This window comes from Cryptomeria japonica, unplaced genomic scaffold (genome assembly GCF_030272615.1).
Source record: "Cryptomeria japonica unplaced genomic scaffold, Sugi_1.0 HiC_scaffold_279, whole genome shotgun sequence".
Lineage (NCBI taxonomy): Eukaryota > Viridiplantae > Streptophyta > Pinopsida > Cupressales > Cupressaceae > Cryptomeria > Cryptomeria japonica.
In genome coordinates, this window is record NW_026729101.1 from 105,001 (window position 1) to 120,000 (window position 15,000).

General features: G+C 59.9%; 1 non-coding gene across 1 annotated transcript; it reads left to right on the forward strand.

Moving 5' to 3' along the window:
• The first annotated feature begins 11,505 nt into the window (after positions 1 to 11,505).
• On the forward strand, positions 11,506 to 11,624 carry LOC131870011 (5S ribosomal RNA). Its single transcript, XR_009368379.1, has one exon. It is a non-coding gene; the product is annotated as a 5S ribosomal RNA (ribosomal RNA).
• Positions 11,625 to 15,000: the final 3,376 nt, after the last annotated feature.

Sequence of the window (15,000 nt, forward strand, 5' to 3'; positions counted from 1 at the left end):
AAGGCTAAACGTGAGAGGCTGCAGGGTCGACTCAGAGAGGTCTATGCATGTGAGAGGCTGAAAGCAAGGTCGACTCGGAGCGGTCTATGCATCGGGCGCGCTTGGGGCGACTACCAGTGCCAACCCCTTATCCCGCGACGCGTCCGACAAAGAGAACGTTCCAAGGCGGCAGAGGAGGTTACCAGCCGAAGGATGCAGTAGCAATAACAGGTATAGTTCCGCGGCGGCCGAGAAGACTCACCGCATAGGAATCGGGATGCGAGGCGAGGGATGCGGCGGGAAGGCCCCGACGGCTAAACGAAAGAGGCTGCAGGGCCGCCTCGGAATGGTCCAAGCATCGGATGCGATTGGGATGACTACCAGTGCCAACCCCTTATCCCGCGATGCGTCCGATACACAGATAGTTCCAAGGCGGCCGAGGAGCCTCACCGCATATCAATCGGGGTGCGAGGCGAGGGATGGGGCGGGAAGGCCCCAACGGCTAGACGGAAGAGGCTTCAGGGCCACCTCGGAATGGTCCAAGCATCGGACGCGCTTGGGGCGACTGCCAGTGCCAACCCCTTATCCCGCGATGCGTCCGATACACAGATGGTTCCAAGGCGGCCGAGGAGCCTCACCGCATAGCAATCGGGGGTGCGAGGCGAGGGATGGGGCGGGAAGGCCCCAACGGCTAGACGGAAGAGGCTTCAGGGCCGCCTAGGAATGGTCCAAGCATCGGACACGCTTGGGGCGACTACCAGTGACAGCCCCCTATCCCGCGATGCGTCCGATACGAAGATGGTTCCAAGGCGGCCGAGGAGCCTCACCGCATAGCAATCGGGGTGCGAGGTGGGGGATGCGGCGAGATGGCCCCAACGGCTAGACGGAAGAGGCCACAGGGCCGCGTCGGAATAGTCCAAGCATCGGACGCGCTTGGGGCGACTACCAGTGACAACCCCTTATCCCGCGATGCGTCCGATACGAAGATAGTTCCAAGGCGGCCGAGGAGCCTCACCGCATAGCAATCGGGGTGCGAGGTGGGGGATGCGGCGAGATGGCCCCAACGGCTAGACGGAAGAGGCTGCAGGGCCGCCTCGGAATAGTCCAAGCATCGGACGCGCTTGGGGCCACTACCAGTGACAACCCCTTATCCCGCGATGCGTCCGATACGAAGATAGTTCCAAGGCGGCCGAAGAGCCTCACCGCATAGCAATCGGGGTGCGAGGTGGGGGATGCGGCGAGATGGCCCCAACGGCTAGACGGAAGAGGCCACAGGGCCGCCTCGGAATAGTCCAAGCATCGGACGCGCTTGGGGCGACTACCAGTGACAACCCCTTATCCCGCGATGCGTCCGATACGAAGATAGTTCCCAGGCGGCCGAGGAGCCTCACCGCATAGCAATCGGGGTGCGAGGCGAGGGATGCGGCGAGATGGCCCCAAAGGCTAGACGGAAGAGGCTGCAGGGCTGCCTCGGAATAGTCCAAGCATCGGACGCGCTTGGGGCGACTACCACTGCCAACCCCTTATCCCGCGATGCGTCCGATACACAGATAGTTCCGAGGCGGCCGAGGAGGTGGGGGATGCAGCGAGATGGCCCCAACGGCTAGACGGAAGAGGCTGCAGGGCCGCCTCGGAATAGTCCAAGCATCGGACGCGCTTGGGGCGACTACCAGTGACAACCCCTTATCCCGCGATGCGTCCGATACACAGATAGTTCCGAGGCGGCCAAGGAGCCTCACCGCATAGCAATCGTGGTGCGAGGTGGGGGATGCGGCGAGATGGCCCCAACGGCTAGACGGAAGAGGCTGCAGGGCCGCCTCGGAATGGTCCAAGCATCGGATGCGCTTGGGGCGACTACCACTGCCAACCCCTTATCCCGCGATGCGTCCGATACACAGATAGTTCCAAGGCGGCCGAGGAGCCTCACAGCATAGCAATCAGGGTGCGAGGCGAGGGATGCGGCGAGAAAGCCCCAACGGCTAGAGGGAAGAGGCTTCAGGTCCGCCTCGGAATGGTCCAAGCATCGGACGCGCTTGGGGCGACTACCAGTGACAACCCCTTATCCCGCGACGCGTCCGATACACAGATAGTTCCAAGGCGGCCGAGGAGCCTCACCGCATAGCAATCGGGGTGCGAGGCGAGGGATGCGGCGAGAAGGACCCAACGGCTACACGGAAGAGGCTTCGGGGCCGCCTCGGAATGGTCCAAGCATCGGACGCGCTTGGGGCGACTACCAGTGACAACCCCTTATCCCACGACGCGTCCGATACACAGATAGTTCCAAGGCGGCCGAGGAGCCTCACCGCATAGCAATCGGGGTGCGAGGCGAGGGATGCGGCGAGAACGACCCAACGGCTACACGGAAGAGGCTTCGGGGCCGCCTCGGAATGGTCCAAGCATCGGACGCGCTTGGGGCGACTACCAGTGACAACCCCTTATCCCGCGACGCGTCCGATACACAGATAGTTCCAAGGCGGCCGAGGAGCCTCACCGCATAGCAATCGGGGTGCGAGGCGAGGGATGCGGCGAGAAGGACCCAACGGCTAGACGGAAGAGGCTTCGGGTCCGCCTCGGAATGGTCCAAGCATCGGACGCGCTTGGGGCGACTACCAGTGACAACCCCTTATCCCGCGACGCGTCCGATACACAGATAGTTCCAAGGCGGCCGAGGAGCCTCACCGCATAGCAATCGGGGTGCGAGGCGAGGGATGCGGCGAGAAGGACCCAACGGCTAGACGGAAGAGGCTTCGGGTCCGCCTCGGAATGGTCCAAGCATCGGACGCGCTTGGGGCGACTACCAGTGACAACCCCTTATCCCGCGACGCGTCCGATACACAGATAGTTCCAAGGCGGCCGAGGAGCCTCACCGCATAGCAATCGGGGTGCGAGGCGAGGGATGCGGCGAGAAGGACCCAACGGCTAGACGGAAGAGGCTTCGGGTCCGCCTCGGAATGGTCCAAGCATCGGACGCGCTTGGGGCGACTACCAGTGACAACCCCTTATCCCGCGACGCGTCCGATACACAGATAGTTCCGAGGCGGCCGAGGAGCCTCACCGCATAGCAATCGGGGTGCGAGGCGAAGGATGCGGCGAGAAGGACCCAACGGCTAGACGGAAGAGGCTTCGGGTCCGCCTCGGAATGGTCCAAGCATCGGACGCGCTTGGGGCGACTACCAGTGACAACCCCTTATCCCGCGACGCGTCCGATACACAGATAGTTCCAAGGCGGCCGAGGAGCCTCACCGCATAGCAATCGGGGTGCGAGGCGAGGGATGCGGCGAGAAGGACCCAACGGCTAGACGGAAGAGGCTTCAGGGCCGCCTCGGAATGGTCCAAGCATCGAACGCGCTTGGGGCGACTACCAGTGACAACCCCTTATCCCGCGACGCGTCCGATACACAGATAGTTCCGAGGCGGCCGAGGAGCCTCACCGCATAGCAATCGGGGTGCGAGGCGAGGGATGCGGCGAGAAGGACCCAACGGCTAGACGGAAGAGGCTTCAGGGCCGCCTCGGAATGGTCCAAGCATCGGACGCGCTTGGGGCGACTACCAGTGACAACCCCTTATCCCGCGACGCGTCCGATACACAGATAGTTCCGAGGCGGCCGAGGAGCCTCACCGCATAGCAATCGGGGTGCGAGGCGAGGGATGCGGCGAGAAGGACCCAACGGCTAGACGGAAGAGGCTTCAGGGCCGCCTCGGAATGGTCCAAGCATCGGACGCGCTTGGGGCGACTACCAATGACAACCCCTTATCCCGCGACGCGTCCGATACACAGATAGTTCCGAGGCGGCCGAGGAGCCTCACCGCATAGCAATCGGGGTGCGAGGCGAGGGATGCGGCGAGAAGGACCCAACGGCTAGACGGAAGAGGCTTCAGGGCCGCCTCGGAATGGTCCAAGCATCGGACGCGCTTGGGGCGACTACCAGTGACAACCCCTTATCCCGCGACGCGTCCGATACACAGATAGTTCCGAGGCGGCCGAGGAGCCTCACCGCATAGCAATCGGGGTGCGAGGCGAGGGATGCGGCGAGAAGGACCCAACGGCTAGACGGAAGAGGCTTCAGGGCCGCCTCGGAATGGTCCAAGCATCGGACGCGCTTGGGGCGACTACCGTTGCCAACCCCTTATCCCGCGATGCGTCTGATACACAGATAGTTCCGAGGCGGCCGAGGAGCCTCACCGCATAGCAATCGGGTTGCGAGGCAGATTATTGGGAAGGGAACCCCCTGGGATGCGGCTCAAGCAGTGCCCAAAGGGACTGGAATGCGGAATCACATCGAGAGACCCAAATGCTATACGAGGGCTCAAATCGAATTATCGATTTGGCCACGACATGGACGCATCGGAACGACTACCTTTGCCGAACCACTCGCAATTGCATCCATACCGAAACCAATAGACATTTCCGTTAGAGCCCTCGCATAGCATTCGGGAATCTCGCATGCCCCTCTAAATCGACCAATGCTGGCGCTCAATGAAAATACGAGCGCTACCACCGTTCGAGCGCCAGCATTGGTCGAGTTAGAGGGGCACGGGGGAGAATGCTCCAGTCAACACCTCCCCTATATAAGTTATTTGTCCGATTCTCGCACAACCGTAGTCTGCCTCGTCGAATCAAACAACGGTCCCAGATTCCGACTTCCGTTCCGTAGAGACCCAAAAGCTAGATGGAGGCTCGCAAGAAAGAGAGTCGGCGCATAGCAATCGGGTTTCTCGAACGTTTAGGGACCGAGCTCACTTGCGGATAGGGCAAAATCCGCCAAGCAACCCAAAAGCTAGACGGGGGCTCGAATCGAATCGCCTAGGCGGCCACAACAACGACGTGTTGGATCGACTACCAGTGCCAAACCATTCAGCAAGACTAGTCTGTGTCGAGGCCGGATAGAGATTCTCAGAGAGCGCCCGCATAGCATTTAGGAGACCTGCCGCGTCCCTCACACTCGACAAATGGTGGTGCACGTTTATAAATCCGAGCGATCCCAACCCTTTCAAGCACCAACATCGGTCGAGATAGAGGGGCACGGAGGGGGCTGCGTGAGACAACACAGTCCCCTATATAAGTTATTTGTCCGATTCTCACACATCCGAAGAATGGTCATCAAATCGGACAACAGCCCAAACTTCCGACTTCCGTCCCAGAAAGCCCAAGAGCTATCTAAAACGTTCATGGCCGGAACTCGATCGCGGCTATACCAGTCCGCCAAGCAACCCAAAAGCTAGACTGGAGCTCTAGTCGAATCACCTCTGTGGCCATTGCAAGGACGTGTTGGAGCGACTACCATTGCCGAACCATTCCGCAGGTCGAGTCCATACCAAGGCCGCATAGAGATTCACGATGAGCTCCTGCATAGCAATCAGGAGACTTGCCGTGTCCATCACAATCGATAAATCCTGGTGCAAGATTTTTGCATCCGAGCGCTCCAACCAGTCGAGCACCAGCATCAATCGACATAAACGGGCACGGGGGGAGGATGCTCGAGAACACTACCTCCCCTATATAAGTTATTTGTCCGATTCTCAAGCAGCCGAAGTCTGGTCATCGAATCGGGTCAAAGACCACAACTTCCGACTTTACCCACAATGCAAGTCATCGAATCGAACATCGGCCCCCGAGTCGGACTCCATGCGTATGTCAGGTCATCGGACCCAAATTCCGCCTTCCTGCGCATGGCGGGCCATCAATATCAACTCGGTCATCGGACCCAAACTCCGCCTTTTTGCGTATGGCACGCCTTCAAATCGGTCATCGGACCCAAATTCCGCCTTCCTGTGCATGGCGGGCCATCAACATCAACTCGGTCATCGGACCCAAATTCCGCCTTTCTGCGCATGGCACGCCATCAACTCGGTCATCGGACCCAAATTCCGCCTTCCTGCGCATGGCAGGTCATCGGACACAAATTCAGACCTCGCCAATATGCCTACGTATCGAATCGGTCATCGGACCCAACTTCCGACTTCATCCATACTGTAGGGTCTTTGAGGTTGGCGCGGTGCGCTCAACCCAGGGAGTCGACCCATCGAAGCATACACCTCCCCTATATAAGCTATTTGTCCGATTCCCACACCTGTGTAGTTTGCACCTCTGACCAGGACATCGACCCCAACTTCCGAACTCGACTGCAACGACGGCACCAGCGCCTTGGTGCGCACCTTGCGACGCACAGTCCCAACATTCGCCTTCCTGCACATGGCAGGTCATCGGACCCAAATTCCGACCTCGCGAGTATGCCTACATATCGAATCGGTCATCGGACCCAACTTCCGACTTCATCCATACCGTAGGGTCTTTGAGGTTGGCGCGGTGCGCTCAACCCGGGGAGTCGACCCAACGAAGCATACACCTCCCCTATATAAGCTATTTGTCCGATTCCCACACCTGTGTAGTTTGCACCTCCGATCAAGACATCGACCCCAACTTCCGAACTCGCCTCCAACGACCGAACCAGCGCCTTGGTGCGCACCTTGCAACGCACAGTGCCAACATTCGCCTTCCTGCACGTGGCAGGTCATCGGACCCAAATTCCGACCTCGCGAGTATGCCTACATATCGAATCGGTCATCGGACCCAACTTCCGACTTCATCCATACCGTAGGGTCTTTGAGGTTGGCGCGGTGCGCTCAACCCGGGGAGTCGACCCAACGAAGCATACACCTCCCCTATATAAGCTATTTGTCCGATTCCCACACCTGTGTAGCTTGCACCTCCGATCAGGACATCGACCCCAACTTCCGAACTCGACTAAAAAGACCGCACCAGCGCCTTGGTGTGCACCTTGCAACGCACAGTGTCAACATTCGCCTTCCTGCACATGGCAGGTCATCGGACCCAAATTCCGACCTCATGAGCATACCTACTAATCGAATCGGTCATCGGACCCAACTTCCGACTTCATCCATACCGTAGGGTCTTTGAGGTTGGCGCGGTGCGCTCAACCTGGGGAGTCGACCCATCGAAGCATACACCTCCCCTATATAAGCTATTTGTCCGATTCCGACACCTGTGTAGTTTGCACCTCCGCTCAGGACATCGACCCCAACTTCCGAACTCGCCTGCAACGACCGAACCAGCGCCTTGGTGCGCACCAAAAGTGCGCACTTTTGGAGGGCACTTTTGTGCGCTCCAAAGGTGCGCACTTTTGGAGGGCACTTTTCTGCGCTCCAAAGGTGCGCACTTTTGGAGGGCACTTTTTGGAGGGCACTTTTCTGCGCTCCAAAGGTGCGCACTTTTGGAGGGCACTTTTTGGAGGGCACTTTTCTGCGCTCCAAAGGTGCGCACTTTTGGAGGGCACTTTTTGGAGGGCACTTTTCTGCGCTCCAAAGGTGCGCACTTTTGGAGGGCACTTTTTGGAGGGCACTTTTCTGCGCTCCAAAGGTGCGCACTTTTGGAGGGCACTTTTTGGAGGGCACTTTTCTGCGCTCCAAAGGTGCGCACTTTTGGAGGGCACTTTTTGGAGGGCACTTTTCTGCGCTCCAAAGGTGCGCACTTTTGGAGGGCACTTTTTGGAGGGCACTTTTCTGCGCTCCAAAGGTGCGCACTTTTGGAGGGCACTTTTTGGAGGGCACTTTTCTGCGCTCCAAAGGTGCGCACTTTTGGAGGGCACTTTTTGGAGGGCACTTTTCTGCGCTCCAAAGGTGCGCACTTTTGGAGGGCACTTTTTGGAGGGCACTTTTCTGCGCTCCAAAGGTGCGCACTTTTGGAGGGCACTTTTTGGAGGGCACTTTTCTGCGCTCCAAAGGTGCGCACTTTTGGAGGGCACTTTTGTGCACTCCAAAGGTGCGCACTTTTGGAGGGCACTTTTCCTGTGCTCCAAAGGTGCACACCTAGGTGAGCACCTTCGACCACACCTTGTAGCACACCAAACTCTGACTTTCGACTTCATCCGCAATGCAGGGTCTTTGAGGTTGGCGCAATGCGCACAACCAGGGGAGTCGACCCATCAAACCCAACACCTCCCCTATATAAGCTATTTGTCTGATTCTCATACATGCGTAGCCTGCAGGAGCAATTAGGACATCGACCCCAACTTTCGGCTTCTAAACGAAAACAAGGTCTTTGAGGTTGGTGTAATGCGAACAACTAGGGGAGTCAACCCATCAAACCCAACACCTCCCCTATATAAGCTATTTGTCTGATTCTCATACATGTGTAGTCTACAGGAGCAATTAGGACATCGACCCCAACTTTTGACTTCTTAACGAAAACAAGGTCTTTGAGGTTGACGTAATGCGCACAACCAGGGGAGTCGACCCATCAAACCCAACACCTCCCCTATATAAGCTATTTGTCCGATTCTCATACATGTGTAGCCTGCAGGAGCCATTAGGACATTGACCCCAACTTTTGACTTCTTAACGAAAACAAGGTCTTTGAGGTTGGCGTAATGCGCACAACCAAGGGAGTTGACCCATCAAACCCAACACCTCCCCTATATAAGCTATTTGTCTGATTCTCATACATGTGTAGCCTGCAACAACGATTAGGACATCCACCCCAACTTCTGAATTCGTCTGCGTTGACCGCACCAAAGGTGCACGCCTTGGTGCTCACCAAAATCCGACTTCCGACTTCTTCTGCTATGCGGGGTCTTTGAGGTTGGCGCAGTGCGCACAACCAGGGGAGTCAACCCACCGAATGCAACACCTCCCCTATATAAGCTATTTGTCTGATTCTCATACATGCGTAGACTGCAGCAATGATTAGGACATCCACCCCAACTTTTGACTTCTTAAACAAGACAGGGTCTTTGAAGTTGGTGCAGTGCACACAACCAGGGGAGTCGACCCATCAAACGCAACACCTCCCCTATATAAAGCTATTTGTCCGATTCTCATACGTGTAGTCTGCAGCAGCGATTAGGACATCGACCCCAACTTCCGAATTCGTTTGCATTGACCGCACCAAAGGTGCACGCCTTGGTGTGCACCCTGGAGTGCACTTTGGTGCTCACCTCGGTGCACACTTTGGTGTGCACCTCGGTGTGCACCAAAGGTGCGCACCTTGGAGCGCACCAAAGGTGTACACTTTGGAGCGCACCACATAGGGTCTTTGAGAGGTTGGCGCAGTGCGCACACCAAGGTGGGTGTTGAGGTGCGTGCCGAGGTGGGTGGGTGCTAGGGTGCGCTCCATGGTGGGTGCCAGGGTGGGTGCGTGCTAGGGTGGATTCCAAAGAGGGTCATAGGGTGGGTGCCAAGGTGGGTTGGTGATATAGTGGGTTCAAAGGTGGGTACTAGGGTGGGTTCCAAGGTGGGTCACAAGTTGGGTGCCAGGATGCGTGGGTGTTAGGTTGGGTGCCAAGGTGGGCTCCTGCGTGGGTGGGTGCTAGGGTGGGTTTCAAGGTGGACGCGAGGGCGGGTGCCAAGGTGGGTAACAAGTTGGGTGTTAGGATGGGTGAGTGCTAGAGTGGGTGCCAAGGTGGGTGGGTGCTAAGGTGGATGCCAAGGTGGTTCACAGGGTGGGTGGGTTCTAGGGTGAGTTCCAAGGTGGGTCACAGGTTCAGTGCTAGGGTGGGTGTCAAGGCGGGTGTCGAGGTGCCTGGGTGCTAGGGTGTGGATGCCAATGTGGGTCATAGGGTGGGTACTAGGGTGGGCTGCAATGTGGGTGCCAAGGTGGGTAACATGCTCGGTGGGTTCTAAATTGGGTGCCAGGGTGGGTGTGCACCCACCTTGCCCGAGGTGGGTGCCAAGGTGCCAGTGTGGGTGGGTGCTAAGGTGGATGCCAAGGTGGGTGAGAAGGTGGGTGATAGGTTGAGTGGTAGGATGGGTGGGTGCCAAGATGGGTCACAGGGTGGGTGCAAGGGTGGGTAGGTGCTAGGGTTGGTGTCAGGGTGGGTGGGTGCTAGGTTGGGTTCCAAGGTGGGTGCGAGGGTGAGTGTCAAGGTGGGTCACAGGTTAGGTGCTAGGATGGGTGAGTGCTAGGGTGCAAAGGTGCCAGGGTGGGTGCTAGGATGGGTCGATGCTAGGGTGAGTGGCAAGGTGGGTCCACAAGTGTCAAGGTGGGTGCCGAGGTGGGTGCCAAGTCGGCGACTGCTATGGTGGATGCCAAGGTGGGTCACGGGGTGGGTGCCAAGTTGCTAGGTTGGGTTCCAAGGTGGGTGCCAACGTGGGTGCTAGGGTGCGTGGGTTAAAGGGTGTGTCACAACGTGGGTGCCAGGATGGGTGCGCACCCACACTGGCCAAGACGGGTGCGGGTGCAAGGTTGGGTTCCAAGCCCGGTCACAGGCTGGGTGCTAGGATGGGTGGGTGCCAAGGTGGGCACCAGGGTGGGTGCACCCACCCTGGCCAAGGTGGGTCACGGGGTGGGTCCTAGGGTGGGTAACGGGGTGGGTACTAAGGTGCGTGCCAAGGTGGGTCATAGGGTGGGTGCCAAGGTGGGCACCAGGGTGGGTGTGCACCAACCCTAGCCAGGGTAGGTCACGGGGTGGTTGTCGGGGTGGGCGTCAAGGAGCCAAGGTGGGTGGCAAGTAGCCAAGTTGCGTGCCAAGGTGGGTGTCGGGGTGGGTGCCAAGGATCCAAGGTGGGTGCCAAGGAACCAAGGTGGGTGTCTGGGTGGGTGCCGAGGTGGGAGCCAGGGTGGGTCCCAAGGTGAGTGCAAAGGTGGGTGCCAGGGTCAAGGTGAGTGCCAATGTGGGTTCCAAGGTGCCAGGGTCAGGGTGAGTGCCAATGTGGGTTCAAAGGTGCTAAGTTGGGTGCGAGGTTGGGTGCGAGGGTGGGTGGGTGCCAAGGTGTGCTAGGTGGAAGCCCGGGTGGGTCGGCATCCCATGGGTGTCGAGTTGGGTGCCTGATGGGTGCTTCTTGTCAAGTTTTAGTCGTCGGGACTCATTTCGAGCCTTAGAGGTCGTTTCTTGTCCGGTTGCCCTGTCTTCGACCTGGGAACCCAATTTTGGTCCTCGGGTCCCATTTTTTTTTGTCTCGCATCCCACTTTTGGCCTGTGGCCTTTTCGGGGTCGATTCTCGTTTTGGGCATCAGAGCATGTTTCTTCTCCTAAAACCCAATATTTGTTTATTAAGTCTCGGAACACATTTTTGTTCTCGTGGACCCATCATGGGTCTTGGAACGCATTTGTGGTCCTTGGGTCCCATTTTGCATCCCGAAACTTGTGTTTTGGTGCTTGATCCCTATTTTGGGTGCCCACCTTGCACCAAGTGCGCACCCGGGGCAAACCGAGCGCCTTGGTGCACCGGGGCAAGATCGAGCGTGCACCCGAGGCGCCCCGAACATGCACCAAGGTGCACTCGGCCCACATGTGAGCGCAGGTCGTTGCGCCCGAGGTGGTGTGTGGGCACCGCGTTGCAGACGGGACACTGCACGCACACGACGCCCCCTCCAGGTGCACGCACGTAGGCCGGGCCGGGTGCACACCCGACGCCCTAGCAAGGTGCGCGCACCCGGGCAGGGCTCACACTTGGCGAACGGGGCGCACTTCGCGAGGGAGGGTGTGCACCTCGACGGGGGTGGGTGGCCGGGGTGGATTCGCACGTGGGTCGCGGTTTGCTAAGTACACACTGCGACAAGCTCATAACGGGTGCGATCATACCAGCGTTAGTGCACCGGATCCCATCAGAACTCCGCAGTTAAGCGCGCTTGGGCCGGAGTAGTACTGGGATGGGTGACCTCCCGGGAAGTCCCGGTGTTGCACCCTTTTTTAGTTTTTCGCCGGGCGTCGCAATGCTATTTGAATAAACCTTTTGCCCGTTTGCGTTCTCGTCGGGGCCGGGCCGGGCCGGGGTGCGCTGCCCGCACTACCGCGCGCGCGGGGGCGACACCGAGCGCGCACCCGAGGCGCCCCGAGCACACAGGCCACGGTGCAACCCGGGCGTTGTGCGCGCACCCCGGTGCGCCCGAGGTGCTGCGCGCGCACCCAGGTGAAATCGGTGTGCACCTCGGCCAGTGCGCGCTCGGTCGAGTCGCGCACGTTGGCCAAGGTGCACGGTGATGTTTCTTACTCTAAGGTTCCGCACCAGACGCCCGGGACAGGTGAGCGAAGCTGGGCGGGGCCGGGTGCGCGGCCGGGGCAGGTGCACGCAGCTGGAGAGAGCTTTGGAGCACACTTCGGAGCGCACCAATGATGCGCTCCATTCAAAAGTTTCCTGAAAAGGCAAAAAAAGTTGAGATTATAGAATTTCCCACTTGAGAGATTGTAAAAAAAAAAAATTTAAAATGAAGGAAACGCGGGTGCCAAGGTGTGCGCAGCCCAGCCAAGGTGTGCGCACCAAGGCGCCCACCCTGGCGAAGGTGCACGCAAGGTGCGCACCCGAGGCAAACCGGACAATTAACCCAACTTTCGACTTCGCGCGCACCTTGGAGCGCACTTCGGAGCGCTCCTTGGTGCGCACCAATCTTGGGCACCTCGGAGTGCACCATGGCGCCCACCAAGGTGCGCACCCGGGGCAAACCGAGCTCCGACTTCGTGCGCACCTTGGAGCGCACGAAAGGTGCGCACCATGGCGCCCACCAAGGTGCGCAGCCCAGCCAAGGCGTGCGCATCAAGGTGCGCACCCTGGCGAAGGTGCGCACCCGGGGCAAACCGAGCTCCGACTTCGTGCGCACCTTGGAGCGCACAAAAGGTGCGCAACCCAGCCAAGGTGTGCGCACCCCGGTCAAACCGAGCTCCGAATCGTGCGCACCAGAGGTGCACGCCATCGTGCGCACCTTGGAGCACACTTCGGAGCCCTCCTTGGTGCGCGCCGATGTTGCGCACCTCGGAGCGCACCCGGGGAAAACAATGCAATTAACCCGACTTTCGACTTCGTGGGCACCTCGGAGCGCTCTCGGGTTCGCACCTCGGAGCACACCGAGGTGCCCACCCTGGCGAAGGTGCACGCGAGGTGCGCACCCGGGGCAAACCGGGCTCCGACTTCGTGCACGCCGCACCTTGGAGCACACTTCGGAGCGCTCCTTGGTGCGCACCAGGGCGCGCAACCCAGCCGAGGTGCCCACCCCGGCGAAGGTGCACGCGAGGTGCGCACCCGGGGCAAACCGGGCTCCGACTTCGTGCACGCCATGGTGCCCACCGCGGCGAAGGTGCACGCGAGGTGCGCACCCGGGGCAAACCGGGCTCCGACTTCGTGCACGCCGCACCTTGGAGCACACTTCGGAGCGCTCCTTGGTGCGCACCATGGTGCCCACCAGGGCGCGCAACCCCGCCGAAGGTGCACGCGAGGTGCGCACCCGGGGCAAACCGGGCTCCGACTTCGTGCACGCCGCACCTTGGAGCACACTTCGGAGCGCTCCTTGGTGCGCACCATGGTGCCCACCAGGGCGCGCAACCCCGCCGAAGGTGCACGCGAGGTGCGCACCCGGGGCAAACCGGGCTCCGACTTCGTGCACGCCATGGTGCGCACCGCGGCGAAGGTGCGCACCCGGGGCAAACCGGGCTCCGACTTCGTGCACGCCGCACCTTGGAGCACACTTCGGAGCGCTCCTTGGTGCGCACCAGGGCGCGCAACCCAGCCGAGGTGCCCACCCCGGCGAAGGTGCACGCGAGGTGCGTACCCGGGGCAAACCGGGCTCCGACTTCGTGCACGCCGCACCTTGGAGCACACTTCAGAGCGCTCCTTGGTGCGCACCATGGTGCCCACCAGGCCGCGCAACCCAGCCAAGGTGTGCGCACCAAGGTGCACGCGAGGTGCGCACCCGGGGCAAACCGGGGTCCGACTTCGTGCACGCCGCACCTTGGAGCACACATCGGGGCGCTCCCGGGTTCGCACCGGCGTTGCGCACCGTGGTGGGCACCTCGGAGCACACCAAGGTGGGCAGCGAGGTGCGCACCTTTGATGCGATGCCTTCACTAATTTCCATAAAAGGCAAAAAAAAAACGAGATTTTAAAATTTCCGTTTTGAAAGATAGTGAGAAAAAGGGAATGCTGGTGCCATCTTGAGCCCGCCCTGGTGCGCAGCCCAGCCAAGGTGTGCGCACCAAGGTGCCCACCCTGGCGAAGGTGCGCGCCCGGGCAATTAACCCAACTTCCAACTTCGCGCGCGCCAGGGTGGGAGCGCACCCAACAACCGGGCCTGGGAAGAGCCAATGCGAGAAACCCCACCAAACGCTCTGACAAAAAAAGAGGGGGCGCTCCAGTAACCCCGCTTCGGAGCGCACCCTGGGCAAACCCAGCCAAGGTGCCCACCCCGGCCAAGGTGCAGGCGAGGTGCGCACCCGGGGCAAACCGGGCTCCGACAACGTGCACGCCGCACCTTGGAGCACACTTCGTAGCGCTCCCGGGTGCGCACCTCAGAGCACACCAAGGTGGGCAGCGAGGTGCGCACCTTTGATGCGCTGCCTTCACTAATTTCCAGAAAAGGCAAAAAAAAAAGGAGATTTTAAAATTTCCGTTTTGAAAGATAGTGAAAAAAACGGAACGCGCGTGCCATCTTGAGCCCGCCCTGGTGCGCAGCCCAGGTAAGGTGCCCACCCTGGCAAAGGTGCGCACCCGGGCAATTAACCCTACTTCCGACTTCGTGCGCGCCAGGGTGGCAACCGGGCCTCGGAAGAGCCAATGCGAGAAACCCCACCAAACGCTCCGACAAAAAAAGAGGCGGCGCTCCAATAACCCCGCTTCGGAGCGCAGCCGGGGCAAACCCAGCCAAGGTGCCCACCCCGACGAAGGTGCACGCGAGGTGCGCACCCGGGGCAAACCGGGCTCCGACAACGTGCACGCAGCACCTTGGAGCACACTTTGAAGCACTCCCGGGTGCCCACCGGCGTTGCGCACCGTGGTGGGCAGCGAGGTGCGCACCTTTGATGCGCTGCCTTCACTAATTTCCAGAAAAAGGCAAAAAAAAATGAGATTTTAAAATTTCCGTTTTGAAAGATAGTGAAAAAAAAGGAACGCGGGTGCCATCTTGAGCCCGCCCTGGTGCGCAGCCCAGGCAAGGCATGCGCACCAAGGTGCCCACCCGAGGTGCACACCCGGGGCAAACCGGGCTCCGACTTCGTGCAGGCCGCACCTTGGAGCACACTTCGGAGCGCTCCTTGGTGCGCACCATGGTGCCCACCAGGGCGCGCAACCCAGCCAAGG